Raw genomic sequence first — 15,458 nt, forward strand, 5'->3', positions numbered from 1 at the left:
TGAGAAGACCCTGATGCTGGGAAAGATTGAAGGCAAGAGGAAAGGAGGATGACAGAGGATGAGATGGCTGGATGGCATCACCGACTCGATGAACATGAGTTTGAGTAAGCTCCGGGAGCTGGTGATGGACAAGGAAGCCTGGTGTGCTGCAGTCCATGGGGTCACAAAGAGCTGGACAGACTGAGTGACTGAACTGAACTGAGACCTGAGGGCAAGAGGAAGTCAAACTTCAGCTTCACACTACCCAGGCAGCATTCTTTATTCCACATTTTGCACCTTCCTGGACCTCAGAGACAATAAAAGGCCAAAGCCCAAGGTATGTCAGGCAAGAGATATTGCAAAGAAACTTGTAGTAATTCTGGGATCAGCCTTGCAGCTGGAATATACTCATCTGCTCCTCTCTCCCAAATGGAATAGCTAGGAAAGAGGCACTCCGGTTAGCAGCACAGAGTCTGGTGGCACAATTCCTGTTACTTAACATCACAATGTCCTCATCTGTGAAGGTGCTATGTGAGGGTAGCTCAGATGGTACAGCATCTGTCCACAATGCGGGAGATTCGGGTTCCATCCCTGGGTCGGGAAGATCCACTGGAGAAGGAAATGGCAATCCACTCCAGTACTATTGCCTGGAAAATCCCTTGGACAGAGGAGCCTGGTAGGCTACAGTCTATGGGGTCGCAAAGAGTCAGACACGACTGAGCGACTTCAATCAAATCAATCCACATAAAGCATTGAGCAAAACACAGCCTGGCATACAACAAATATTCAATAAATATTATCTACAGCCATCTTTCCCTCCTAACCTTTCTCACAGGCCCAAGGTTAGAACCTTGGGAAATATTCCTTAAACAAGGCCTGGCTTCAGTCCACTGAGGCAAATGATGTAGATGCTTTTCTCCTCACTTTGATGAAAGTGAAAAATGGAGATCAACGATCACTATTTGAGTAGCCTTTGGGCTTTCTAAATATTTTTAGATTACATGAAATGTAGAAGTTACAGAAAAGAGGCAAACAGAGCCTTGAAAATACAGAAAAGCCTTTCAACTGGATAAACTGTTACTTGATTTATCCAGATGGCCTTACTTCCTCTCTGTCAGCCTCTTTCTGCCACCTGTAGGTAATTTCTCTCTTTATGAAGGACATATTCAAGCTGTTAGCTCATTTTTTAAATTGGCTTTCTGATTTTTCTTATATACTTGTAAGCATTTTTACTTAATCTGGTTACTTGTTGTTATTGGTTAGATGTGTTGCAAATATTTTTTCCTTTCTTCTGGTTTGCCTTTTCACACTTCTCATGGTATCTTTTGATGAAATGAAGTTCTTAATTTTAAAGACTATTTTTCCTTTATGGTTAGTAATTTTTGTGTCTTATTTAAGAACATTTACCTTTTCCCAAGGTCATTAACAGAGTATTATTTTGCATTTAATAATATTTAATCATCTACCTGAAATTGATTTTCAGTACAGTATATATTAGGGGTAAATTTCACTGTAATTTTCATGTACTTATTAATTGGTATAACCCATTTATTTCAATGACCTTACTCTTCCTCCACTGTTCCAAAGTGCCGCATTGTTATTAAGAGGCCAAATATGTTGACTTCTATTTTGTTCCATTATGTTATTGTCTATTCCTAGACACTTACTCCTTGGAAGGAAAGTTATGGCCAACCTAGATAGCATATTTAAAAGTAGAGACATTACTTTGCTGACTAAGGTCCATCTAGTCAAGGCTATGGTTTTTCCAGTGGTCATGTATGGCTGTGAGAGTTGGACTGTGAAGAAAGCTGAGAGCCGAAGAATTGATGCTTTTGAACTGTGGTGTTGGAGAAGACTCTTGAGAGTCCCTTGGACTGCAAGGAGATCCAACCAGTCCATTCTAAAGGAGATCGGTCCTGGGTGTTCTTTGGAAGGAATGATGCTAAAGCTGAAACTCCAGTACTATGGCCACCTTATGCGAAGAGTTGACTCATTGGAGAAGACCCTGATGCTGGGAGGGATTGAGCGCAGGAGGAGAAGGGGACGACAGAGGATGAGATGGCTGGATGGCATCACTGACTCGATGGACGTGAGTTTGAGTTAACTCTGGGAGTTGGTGATGGACAGGGAGGCCTGGCGTGCTACAATTCATGGGGCTGCAAAGAGTCGGACATGACTGAGCGACTGAACTGAACTGAAATGAACTGATGCCATAATCATACCATGTAGCTCAGCTGGTAAAGAATCTGCCTGCAATGTGGGAGACCTGGGTTCGATCCCTGAGTTGTTAAGATCCCCCGAAGAAGGGAATGGCTACCCACTCCAGTATTCTGGCCTGGCGAATCCCATTTGTCTGTATAGTCCATGGGGTCACAAAGAGTTGGACACAACTGAGCAACTTTCACTTATTGTGGCCTTATAATAAGCCTCAATATCTGGTAAAGGAAATCCTTTCATCTTAAAGTCCTTTCTGCCAAACCTAGGATGCTTTCCTAACTTACCTTCATTACTCTTTCAGCAGCATTTCATAAGTAGACCAGGACCTCTTTTTTGCCACCTACTTGATGCTGCCTTCTTACATTTGGAATAAAATGAGACTCCTTACAATGCTCTATAGAACTCTGCAGGATCCAGTTCCAGCCTTCATTTTTATCCTCCATATTGAGCTACATTCCAATTCACTGATCTTCTGGCTCAACAAACACATTGAACACTTTCTCACCATAAGGCCTTAAGACATGATGCTCTGTTTCTCTTAAAAAGTGCTTGCTCCATCTGGATGATTACAAAATAAGATAAAATTCTCCTGTCTCTCCATATACACCTATATGCAATTCATCGAGACGCAGAGATCAGTTTTCTACACTCTGAATTTGGGCTCTGCCATGTGACTTCTTTGGTCAATGGAATGTAAGCAAATGTGATGCAAATAAAGGCTTAAAAAAAGCTTGTGCACTGGAATAGTCTGCTCCTGCTGATCTTGGGAACTCACAAGACCCAAGATGCGAACAAGCCTAGGCTAGCCTGCTGAATAGTAAGTGACATATGGTCCAGCTGCCTCCATTGTGACTGCTGACAACAAGCCAACCATTGGACATGTGTGGGTACAGCCAATAATTGTCACCTAATTGCAAATGTATTGGTGAGCCCAGATGATATCATGTGGATCAGAGACAAATCATTATAGCTGAGCACCAGCCCCAACTGCCAACTCAGAAAGTTGTGAGTGAATATAGGTTGTTGTTTTAAACAACTAAATTTGTTTTGTTACATAACAAAAATTAGTTGACACATTCTTGTCTACACATGGCTCAATTTACCTAATTTTAAAAATCTTAAATATCAACTTCCCCAAAGGATTTCACTGTTATTCTATCTAAAGTTGTTCTCTGTCACTACCACTTAGCTGCTTCCTCATAATTTTTATTTGCTTATTTTTCTATTAACATTTACTTTTCAAATTAAAAAGTAACTTTAATTTAAAATTAAAATTAAAAATAAATTTCTATTAAAATTTATTTTAAAATTTAAAATCTTCTCAACCCAGGGATCAAACTGAGGTCTCTTGCATTGCAGGCAGATTCTTTACCATCTGAGCCACCAGGGAAGCCTGAGAATACTGGAATGGGTAATCTATCCTTTCTCTAAGGGAGTTTTCCAACTCAGGAATCAAACCAGGGTCTCCTGCATTGCAGGAAGATTCTTTACCAGCTGAGAAATATAAATCCCTCATTAAGAATCCAAACAGACTGCACACATAGATGGATGATACTTAGCTGAGAGCAGTTCATGTAAAGAGACAGAGATTTTAACTGACTGGAAGCTCAACATATGATGCAGCTACTTAAAGTGGGTTGATGTTCCTACCACTTTATATGATCACACCATATTTGCAGCTACTTTGAGGGCCCCAGACAAACTGTAGTTATCCACAGAAATACCAAGGCCAAGGCAGCATGACTTCTGAAACTTTCTCATACAAAATGCTTTAGGATATTCACTCAGAAAAATATCAACAGGAGACCAGATATTCAAGTATTTGTGAAAAAGAGATCATGATTTTTCTCTGTGTAGTTCCTATGATTAGATCTAAAAAGGAATGAAAGTTATGAGAATGCCGACTAAAACAGAAAATAAAAGAAATATCTATTCATCAACCAAAGTGATATAACACCAGCATAAGATGTTCGATCTTAAATAGTATGTTTGCCACAGAGCTAAACATTCACCTGATGTTTCCTACCAAATTGTTTGGGACTTAGAATTAAGGTGACCAAAGCTGTACATATTAACTAATCTCTTCAGCACTAAACCCTTACAAGGTAGATACTATTGTTATCATCATTTTCCATATCAAAGGAAAGTGAAATATAGACAGCTCACTTATTGAAACTATGAGTGGAATTTCAACCCAGTCAATATGGATTTGAAGCAACACTCTTTATCACCACATTCTTAAGTGAGTTACTATACTTTGAATATTCCCAGCAAATAATAAAAGTTAACTGATGATGATAATGTATGTAAAGAGGAAATGAAATTTAGGTAGGATTTATGGGGAAGTTAGAAATATCAAGATACCATCATCATAATCAACAAATGAATATAATAGGTGTTCAATTGTCCAACTGCTTTTGGCCCCATAGAAATTATCCTACAAAGTCAACCAAAAATATTCCGTCTCTCATGTTCCTCGCCAGGGGCTTCAAGTCAATGATAATGAGATAATAAATAGATAAATAATACAAACCACCTTTAAAAATTCTGCAAAAAATTAGTAGGTCAAAACTTTTTGTTAATAATAAAGACAGCAGCAGTGACATTTAGTTTATTTACAATTATTGTGATTCTTTTATATTAGGTTTTATTTCTTGCCTTTTTTTTTTCCCAAGAAGTAATAGTAGGGCAGTAGTAAAGAGCCAATCTTGCTGGACTCTGCCACTACTGACTGTGTAGTAGTAATCTTATACAAGTTACTTTATTCCCTGGGGTCTCACTTCCCTCATTTGTAAGGTACTTAGCTCACAGAGCTTTGAAAGCATTAAGAGAATTAATATATACAAAGCATTCAGAACAGTACCTGGAATATAAAAAGTGCTATCCAAGTATTTGCTGTTATTAAATCCTGTCTCCTTTTTTCTAATAATTAATCTTAACTTTTAACAAAAACAGTTGAAGTTTAACGTTAATAATCTCCCTTTTCTGAATGAGACCTATGAATTGAACGTATTTTACTCCCCACTCAAAAACACAAATATAGCTCATATCTTATTGAGATTATATGAATTTTATGTCTAAAATGTTAATTGCTTAAACATACTATGCCTCTACTTTGTCAGTACATTCTTTAAATCAATTACTCTATATTTAACTATGCCTTCAGTTCAGTTCAGTTCAGTTCAGCTGCTCAGTCGTGTCCGACTCTTTGAGACCCTATGAATCGCCACACGCCAGGCCTCCCTGTCCATCATCAACTCCCAGAGTTCACTCAGACTCACGTCCATCGAGTCAGTGATGCCATCCAGCCATCTCATCCTTGGTTGTCCCCTTCTCCTCCTGCCCCCAATCCCTCCTAGCATCAAAGTCTTTTCCAATGAGTCAACTCTTTGTATGAGGTGACCAAAGTACTGGAGTTTCAGCTTTAGCATCATTCCTTCCAAAGAAATCCCAGGGTTGATCTCCTTCAGAATGGACTGGTTGGATCTCCTTGCAGTCCAAGAAACTCTCAAGAGTCTTCTCCAACACCGCAGTTCAAAAACATCAATTCTTCGGCGCTCAGCCTTCTTCACAGTCCAATTCTCACATCTATACATGACTACTGGAAAAACCATAGCCTTGACTAGATGGACCTTAGTTAGCAAAGTAATGTACTCTTAAGCTTATTTAACACTGCTTTCTTGTATCCCTTATTGTCCTCTCTCTTGAACTACATTTTTTGTTTTATTGTAACCTGTCCTTGATTTTTTTTTTTCAGGAAATGTATGTGAATGGTAAACTGTATGTTCTGTAAAGTTTGAAGTTTCCTCTGTATTCACATTTGAATTTTATTTAAGTATAGTCCTCGATAACAAAATGTTTTCACTCAAAACTTTCAAGATAGAGAGAGGAGACCAAAAGCAGAGTAGGAAGACCTCACGCTCTACTTCTCCCATGGGCACACCACCAAAATTACAATTATTTATGGAACAACTATTGATGAGGATGACCTGAAGACCAACAGAAAATATTTTCTAAGGGTTAAGAAAAAAGGAATCACAATGAGATGGGCAGGAGTGGCAGAGATGCAATTTAATCACAACCCACACCCTGGGGTAGGTGACCCATAGAGGGAAGAATAATTGCAGAGGTTCTTCCCAAGGTTCAAGGGATCCCACCCTCACCTAGAGCTCCCCAGTTCTGGGTCCTGCATGGTGAAAGAAGCCTCTAGAATGTCTGGCTTTGAAAGCCAGTGGGATTTATATATAGGATACCTATAGGGTAGTAAGAAACAGAGATTATGCTCTTAAAGGGTGCACACAAATTCTCACTGGCTCTGAGACACTGTGCAGAGTAAGTAATTTGAAAGGAGACCAGGTCAGACACATTTGCTGATCTTGGAGAGCCTCTCAAAGAGATGGAGGCATCTAAGACTCTCCCTGGGAACACAGACACTGACAGAAACCTTTTGGGGGAGCTCCTTCATGCTGGCAAGTAACACTTTGGAGTCCTCCCTCTAGCCACTGGCCCTGGGATCCAGCCCTGCTAACCTTCCAGTTGGTATCAGTTCTGGCAAACCCCAGGCAGAGGAGCCAGTCAAGAGGGGATGTAGCCCTGTCCACCAGCCAGTTGGACACCAGCCCCAGAATCCCCCACAACCCTCAGCAAGCTTCCCTGGGACCTGACACTGCCCAAAAGTAGGCCAAGGCCAGTTTTAGAACCCCCAGGCCTGAAGTCAATTGCAGAAGGACCTGGCCCCACCCATTAGCAGATTGGCACAAGCACCTAGACCTTTAGCACCTGCAGCTAGCTGTCCTGCAACCCAACTCTTTGGCCCGCTCACAAACAGGCTATCATCAGCCCTGGGATTCCTGGGACCTACAACGAGTCATGCTAGGGCCTTACCCTGGTAACCAGCTCTGGTGACCAGAGGGAAGTGAAATGCTGGGCCCCATAAGAAATATCCCACAAAAGGCCATTACTCCAAGTTCAGGAAACGTAACCAACTTTACCTAATACCTACAAATAAATGTAAGACTGAGACAAAATGAGGTGAAAAATGGGTTAAATGAAGGAATGAAAAGTCTAGGTGAAGAAAGAAATGAAATGGAGATAAGCAGTCTACCCAATAAAAGTTCAAAGTAATGATCATAAAAATGCTCAACTAACTTGTTGAAGACTGGATGAACACAGTGAGAAGTTTAACAAAGCATTAGAAAACACACTAGAAGTAACTGACAGTGGATTAGATGAAGCAGAGAACAGATCAGTGAGCTGGAAGACTGATGGAAACCACTGAAGCTAAAAAGAATAAAGAATAAAAAAGAAATGACAATTTAAGAGACTTCTGGAAAAACATCAAGCATACTAACATTCATTTATAGAGATCCTAGAAGGATAAGGGAAGGAGAAAGGAGTAGAGAACATGTATGAGATACAATAGTTAAAAACAAACAAACAAACAAACAAAACCAAACCCTAACCTGGGAAAGGAAACAGACATTCAGGTCTAGGAAGCACAGAGTCTCAAACAAGATCATCAAAGAGGACCACACCAAGACACACTGGAAATAAAATGGCAAAAATTAAGGATAAAAAGCGAATATGAAAAAATGGCAAGGGAAAAGCAATAAGTTACTTTTAGTGGAACTCCCATAAGACTACCAGCTGACTTTAGAGTAACTCTGCAGGCCGGAAGGAAGTAGCATAATATATTTAAAATATTATACAAAGACACATTATGTAATGATAAAGGAATCAATTCAACAAAAAGATATAACAACTGTAAATACATACACACCCAACTTAAGAGTACTTAAATAATACAGCAAATATTACCAACCACAAATAGAGAAAGTGACACTAATACAATAATAGTAGAGGACTTTCATACCCCAATTACATCAATAGATTATCCAGGTAGAATCAAAGAGGAAACACTGACCTTAAATGACATATTAATCAGATAGATTTAATAGCTATATACAGAGCATTCCATTCAAAAGCAGCAAAATATACACTCTTTTCAAGTGCACATTCTCTGGGATAGATCACATGCTAGGCCACAAACAAGTCACAGTAAATTTTAGAAGACTGAAATTATATCAGGTGTTTTTTCTGAACACAAAAGTATAAGTCTAGAAACTAACCATAAAACAAAAATTGCAAAAACACAAGCACATGGATGTTAAACAATGTGCTACTAAACAACCAATGAGTCACTGACAGAATTAATGATAAAAGGGAAAAAAAAAACACCTGGAGACAAATGAAAACAAATACATAATTAACCAAAATTCATGAGATATAGCCAACCAGTCTTAAAAGAGGCATTTATAGCAATACAAACCTACCTCAGAAAAGAAAAATAAGAAAAAGAAGACTAACCATATGCTTAGAGGCTCTAAAAAAAGAAAAACAAAACAGAAAGGGAGAAGAAGGAAATACTGAAGGTCAGAGTAGACATAAATGAAACAGAGACCAAAAAAATAAACAGGAAAGATCCATGAAGCTGAGAGCTAGTTCTTTGGAAAGATAACAATAATTGATAAAACTTTAGCCAGACTCATCTTGAGAAAAAGAGGAAAGACCCAAATAAAATCACAAATGAAAAGGGAAAATTATGATCAAACTATAGAAATACAAAAGATTATAAGAGACTACACAAAAAATTACATGCCAATAGAATGAGCAACCTAGAAGACATAGATAAATTTGTAGAAATGTACAAAATATGAACAGGCCCTTTTCAAAAATGAACTTAAATCAGTGATGATAATTAAAAAAACTCCCCCAAACAAAAGTTCAGGACCAGATGACTTCACAGTTAAGTTCAAACATTTAAAGAATGGTTAATGCCAATCTTTCTCAAATTATTCCCAAAAATTGAAGAGGAAGAAACACTTATGAAATCATCAATCTGTATTAAAACCAGACAAAGACACCAAAAAAAGAGAAAATTGCAGGCCACTATTTCTGATGAACAGAGATGTAAAACGCCCTCAACAGAACATAAGCAATTCAAATTCAACAATATATTAAAAGAATCATCAAAGATTGAGGGCAAAGAGGAGAAGAGGGTGTCAGAGGATAAGATGGTTGGATACTATCACTGACTCAATGGACATGAGTTTGAGTAAACTCCAGGAGATAGTGAAGAACAGGGAAGCCTGGCATGCTGCAGTTCATGGAGTCACAAAGAGTCGGACATGACTTGGCAACTGAACAATACCATGATCAAGTGGAATTTATCCCAGGGATACAAGGACAGTATAATATTCACAAATCAGTGTGATACACCACCTAATAAACTGAAGAATAAAAACCATATGACAATCTCAATAGATGCAGAAAAAGATTGTGACAAAATCCAACATCTATTTATGATAAAAACTCTTCAGAATTGGATACAGAGGAAATATATCTCAATAAAATAAAGGCCATTTACGATACACCTACTGCTAACATCATACTCAATGATGAAAAGCTTAAAGTATTTCTTTTAAGATTGGGAACAAGACAAGGATACCCATGTTCCAAAGAAGACATACAGATGGATGACAGACACATAATTAGTAGTCAAATACAAATCAAAATTTAATAAGATCACCTCACACTTGTCAGAATAATTATTATCAAAAAGATTATAACAAGTGTTGGTGAGGATATGGAAAAAGGGAAGTCTCGTGCACTACTGGTGGGATTGTAATTGGTGCAGATGCTATGGAAGAGAGAACAAAGGTTCCTCAAAAAATTAAAAATAGAGCTATGATCCAGCAATTCTACTTCTGGGTAGCTTTCCAAAGGAAACAAAAACACTAAGTTCGTAGTGTTTTCAGGAAACACAAAAGTACTTTAGGAAACACTAAAACACTTTTAGGAAAAGATATATGCACCCCTGTATTCACTGCAGCATTACTCATAATAGCCAAGATATGGAAGCAACCTAAGTGCCCATCAATAGGTGAATATAGACGTGGTACATAACACACAAAACTGAATATTAATCAGTCATAAAAAATGAAATCTTTCCATTTATGACAATATGAATGAGCCTAGAGAGTATTCTGCTGAGTGAAGTAAGTCAGATAGAGACAGATAAATATGGTATGAATTCACTTATATGTGAAGTGTGAAAAAAAAAAGAAAAGCCAAATGATCAAATAAAACAGAAATGGAGTCACTGATAGAGAGTACAAACAAATGGTTTATCAGCAGGGGAAGGGGTGGGGGAAGAGTGAAATAAGGTGAGGGAAAACGAAGAGGTAAAAAATTCCAGTCACAGAGTAAACAAGTCATGAGAATGAAAAGTAAAGTCTGGGGAAAACAGTCAATAATAATCTAACATCTTTGTGTGGTAACAGGTGGTTACTAGATTTACACTTGTGATCATTTTGTTCTGTACAGAAATATCTAATCACTAGATAAATGTGGTCAAAGGTACAAATTTATAAGATATGTAAGTACCAAAGATATAATGGACAACATCATTAATATAGTTAACACTGGTGTATGTTACATATGAAAGTTGTTAAGAGAGTTAATCTTAAGAAGTCTCATCAGAAAATATATTCTCTTCTTTCATTTTATATCTACATAGTATCATGGATATTCATAAAACTCCTTGTGGTAATCACTTTATGATGTTTGTGAGTCAAATAATACTGCTATATACTTAATCTTTTACAGTGCTATCAATTATATCTAAATAAAAATGGAAGGGGAAAAAAAAAAGACATGCATCAAAATCTTTAAAGTACTGGGTAAAAAAACCACAACTATCTACCTGAACATCTATCTATATCTGGTGAGCATATTTAATATCTTTCAAACATAAAGAGGACTTAAAATTCAAAAGAGGGAGACTGATCCACTGTTTCATACCATCTATCACTGAATATGAAAAACATGTCTGTCTTATTTGTGCTTTCTTTCTTGCTGGAAGTCTTACAACCTTTCCATCCTTAGATTTGAAAATTTTACTAGTTATGTATCCTTACAGTCACTTCTGTTCAGTACTCAGTAGTCTTTTTCGATCTGAAGAACTATGTCTTTCTGCAGTCCAGCAGAAAGTTCACTTTTCCCTCATCAATCACCACTATTTTCTCTGTTCCTACTTTTTTACTTCTTAGTATACACAAATTAGATCCCTTGGATCTATTTTCCACGTTCAATTTTGTGTTCCATTTTCTATCTCTTTATGTTATGCTATGTTCAGGAAAAGTTCCTCAGCAGTATTTTTCAAGATACAAAATCATTTGATTTTTGACTTAACATGTTTACTGAGTTCCTGCTGAGGACTGCACACTGTTCCAGGTGCTAGTTATAAAGCAGTGAACATAATATAAGATACATCTCTTTAGGACACTTGCTTTCAAGGCTTATGTTTTTTTTCCCTACTTAAAAAAAATACTATTATTATTATTTTTTACTTTACAATATTGTATTGGTTTTGCCATAGCATTGAAAAAGGCTTATGTTTTATATCATTCTGTTATACACCTTTCATGCTATTTTTTTTTCATTTTAGAAGTCACATTTCAATTTTCATAAATCATTTCTTATCCTCTTAGTGTTCATTTGTTTAATAGTAGGCTATTGTTTCTCTCAAGATATATCTTCTTTACTATTAATAAGATTTTATAATATTTTGTTTATAAAATGTTATAAACAAAATACAATATTTTTTTGTTTTCTGGATAAATCGATTTCCTCTGGGATCAGTTTTTATGTTTATCTTTCATATTATTTGTGTTTCTTAAAAGTCAGACAGTACATCTTCATAGCAGAGGCAGAGTAGTTTTAGGTTTACATAAAAATTACATAGGAAATAGAGAATTTCCATATATCCCCTCCTACTACACACATACACACACATGCATTATTGTGGTACAATTTTACAACTGAACTCATATTGATATATTACCAGTAACTGAAGTTCACAGTTTACCTTAGGGTTCATTCCTGGTTTTTCATTCTTTGGGTTCTGATTAATGCATAATGCCTTATACCCACAATTACAGTATCACACAGAATAGTTCCACTAAAACTCACTGGCCCTAAAACTCACTGGCTCTATCTATTCATTCCTCTCACCCGCTCCTGCAAGCCCTGTCAATTACTGATCTGTCTGTGTGTTGTTTTCTTTTTCCAGAATGTCATAGGGTAGGAATTTTATGGGATGTAGCCTTCTTTTCAGATTGGCTTCTTTCACTTTTCAGTATGCATTCAAAGCTCCTCATAATTGTGTTTTGATCTTGAAATTATGCCAGATCTCTAATGAAAATTGTTCTTTATTCTATACGATTTTTCTTTCTTGGGCTTAAAAAATAAACCACTGATTTGTTTCATTTTCTAAAGAAATACAAACCCAATTGCTTTCTACCTTTTAGAAATTCTGAAAAGATTTTGGTTTAATGATGGAATGCTCTCTTATTTTCTAGCATTGTTATATATCTGTATTCTTTAAAAATAAACCTTTTCTATAATTCTGCTTTATTTAATAGTATCAGTTGAAATTAATACATTTTTCTTTCACTAAAAATTGTAAGTGGTAAATACAATTAAAATAAGTTAAGGGTTATACCTCATTTTATTGTATATATGTATATGTATGTGTATATCTTCCACCAATCAGGGGAAAAAAGCCAATTTCTATTAAGAATGACCTCTACAAAGCAAGAAAAACACAAATTTTTATTAAATATCCACCACTGAAAATATATATTTTAATATTACATGTGACAAAAATAGGAATTACATACAAAACATTTCTGCTGCATACCAAAAAGCTTAATGGTTATTTTGAGAAAAAGTTCCTTTGTAATTGTTTGTGTTGTGAGCTGAACTAGCTGTTTTTACCACAAAATACCATTTTTATGTAAAAGAACAACTGTCAAAGTAATTATTCAGATTTGGTTATTTGGCAGACATTTTCACAAAAATGAACAAAGTAAATCTGTCACTTCAAGAAAAACAACTGACAGTATTTGTTGGCAATCAAAATGATGAAATTTGAGATTCAAGTAAAAATCAGAATTTTGGAAAACCTGCATTTGCTTATAGTTTCTAAATACTTGAAGCCTTTCTTGAAGAGACTAATGGTGATATTAACAATTTTTTAAATATTGCATAATGAAATACATCAATGTTTAGGAAAGTTGCATAATTCAGCTAACCATTAGTTGTGAGATGTTCAATGCATGATAATATAAAATCGCCCGTAAGTAAATGAACCAAAGTGCATGACAGACCAACAGATTTTACTGTAAGAGTACTTAAAGTTCACATCAATAGTTAGATTCCACATTAAACTAGCCTTTAGTAATTTACACTTGTCAAGTTCTGGTGTAGTATCAAAGACAACCATCCAAAATTATCTTGAAAAGCTGCTATAATATATTCCATTTTATGACTACCTATCTAGCTGGGTTTTCTTAATATTAGTCAAACAAAAAATATTAATACATGGCAACAGTTGGGATGCAAAAGCAGATATGTGGTTACATCCATCTTTTACTAAGCCAAATGTTAAAGAGACTTGCAAAAGTGTAAAATGATGTCATTCTCAAAATTTTTGTTCTATAATAGGATTATTTTTCATAAAATATTATTTTAAAAAGTAATGGTTTATTATCTTTATGTGAATTAATAAAAAAATTAACATTTTTCTCAATTATACCCAAAAAAAATGTCCTTTTCATCACAGGGGACTGGAATGCAAAAGTAGGAAGTCAAGAGATACCTGGAGTAACAGGCAAACTTCGACTTGGAGTACAAAATGAAGCAGGGCAAAGGCTAACAGAGTTTTGCCAAGAGAATGCACCGGTCATAGCAAACACCCTCTTCCAACAACATAAGAGAAGACTCTACACATGGACATCACCAGATGGTCAATACTGAAATCAGACTGATTATCTTCTTTGCAGCCAAAGATGGGGAAGTTCCATACAGGTCAGCAAAAACAAGACTGGGAGCTGACTGCGGCTAAGTTCATGAACTCCTCATTGCAAAATTCAGACTTAAAGAAAGTAGGGAAAACCACTAGACCATTTGGGTATGAACTAAGTCAAATCCCTTATGATTATACAGTGGAAGTGAGATATAGATTCAAGGGATTAGATCTGATAGACAGAATGCCTGAAGAACTATGGTCAGAGGTTTGTGACATTGTACAGGAGGCAGGGATCAAAACCATCCCCAAGAAAAAATAAAGGCAAAAAAGGCAAAATGGTTGTCTGAGGAGGCCTTACAAATAGCTGAGAAAAGAAGAGAAGTTAAAGGAAAAGGAGAAAAGGAAAGATACACCCATTTCAATATAGAGGTCCAAAGAATAGCAAGGAGAGATAAGAAAGCTATCCTAAGTGTCAATGCAAAAAGAAATGGAAGAAAACAATAGAATGGGAAAGACTAGAGATCTCTTCAAGAAAATTAGAAATACTAAGGGAATATTTCATGCAAAGAAAGGCACAATAAAGGACAGAAACAGTATGGACCTAACAGAAGCAGAAGATATTAAGAAGAAGTGGCAAGAATACACAGAACTGTACAAAAAAGATCTTCACAATCCAGATAATCAGAATGGTGTGATCACTCACCTAGAGCCAGATATCCTGGAATATGAAGTCAAGTGGGCCTTAGGAAGCATCACTATGAACAAAGATAGTGGAGGTGATGGAATTCCAGCTGAGCAATTTCAAATCCTAAAAGATAATGCTGTGAAAGTGCTGCACTCAATATGCCAGCAAATTTGGAAAACACAGCAGTGCCTACAGGATGGGAAAAGGTCAGTTTTCATCCCAATCCCAAAGAAAGGCAATGCCAAAGAATGCTCAAACTAACGCACTATTGCACTCATGTCACATGCTAGTAAAGTAATGCTCAAAATTCTCCAAGCCAGGTTTTAACAGTACATGAACTGTGAACTTCCAGGTGTTCAAGCTGGATTTAGAAAAGGCAGAGGAACCAGAAATCAAATTGCCAACATCCACTGGATCATCGAAAAAGTAAGATAATTCCAGAAAAACATATATTTCTGCTTTCTTGATTACAGCAAAGCCTTTGACTGGGTAGATCACAACAAACTGGAAAATTCTTCAAGAAATGGGAATACCAGACCACCTTACATGTCACCTGAGAAACCTATATGCAGGTCAGGAAGCAACAATTAGAACTGGACATGGAACAACGAACTGGTTCCAAATCGGGAAAGGAGTACGTCAAGGCTGTCTATTGTCACCCTGTTTATTTAACTTATATGCAGAGTACATCGTGTCAAATGCTGG

General features: G+C 36.5%; 1 protein-coding gene across 2 annotated transcripts in view; it reads right to left on the reverse strand.

The window, feature by feature from the left end:
* Positions 1-15,458, reverse strand: part of RNF180 (ring finger protein 180) — a 304,519-nt gene that overhangs the window by 77,272 nt on the left and 211,789 nt on the right. The window lies entirely within an intron of this gene.

Source organism: Ovis canadensis, chromosome 16 (genome assembly GCF_042477335.2).
Source record: "Ovis canadensis isolate MfBH-ARS-UI-01 breed Bighorn chromosome 16, ARS-UI_OviCan_v2, whole genome shotgun sequence".
Classification (NCBI taxonomy): Eukaryota; Metazoa; Chordata; class Mammalia; order Artiodactyla; family Bovidae; genus Ovis; species Ovis canadensis.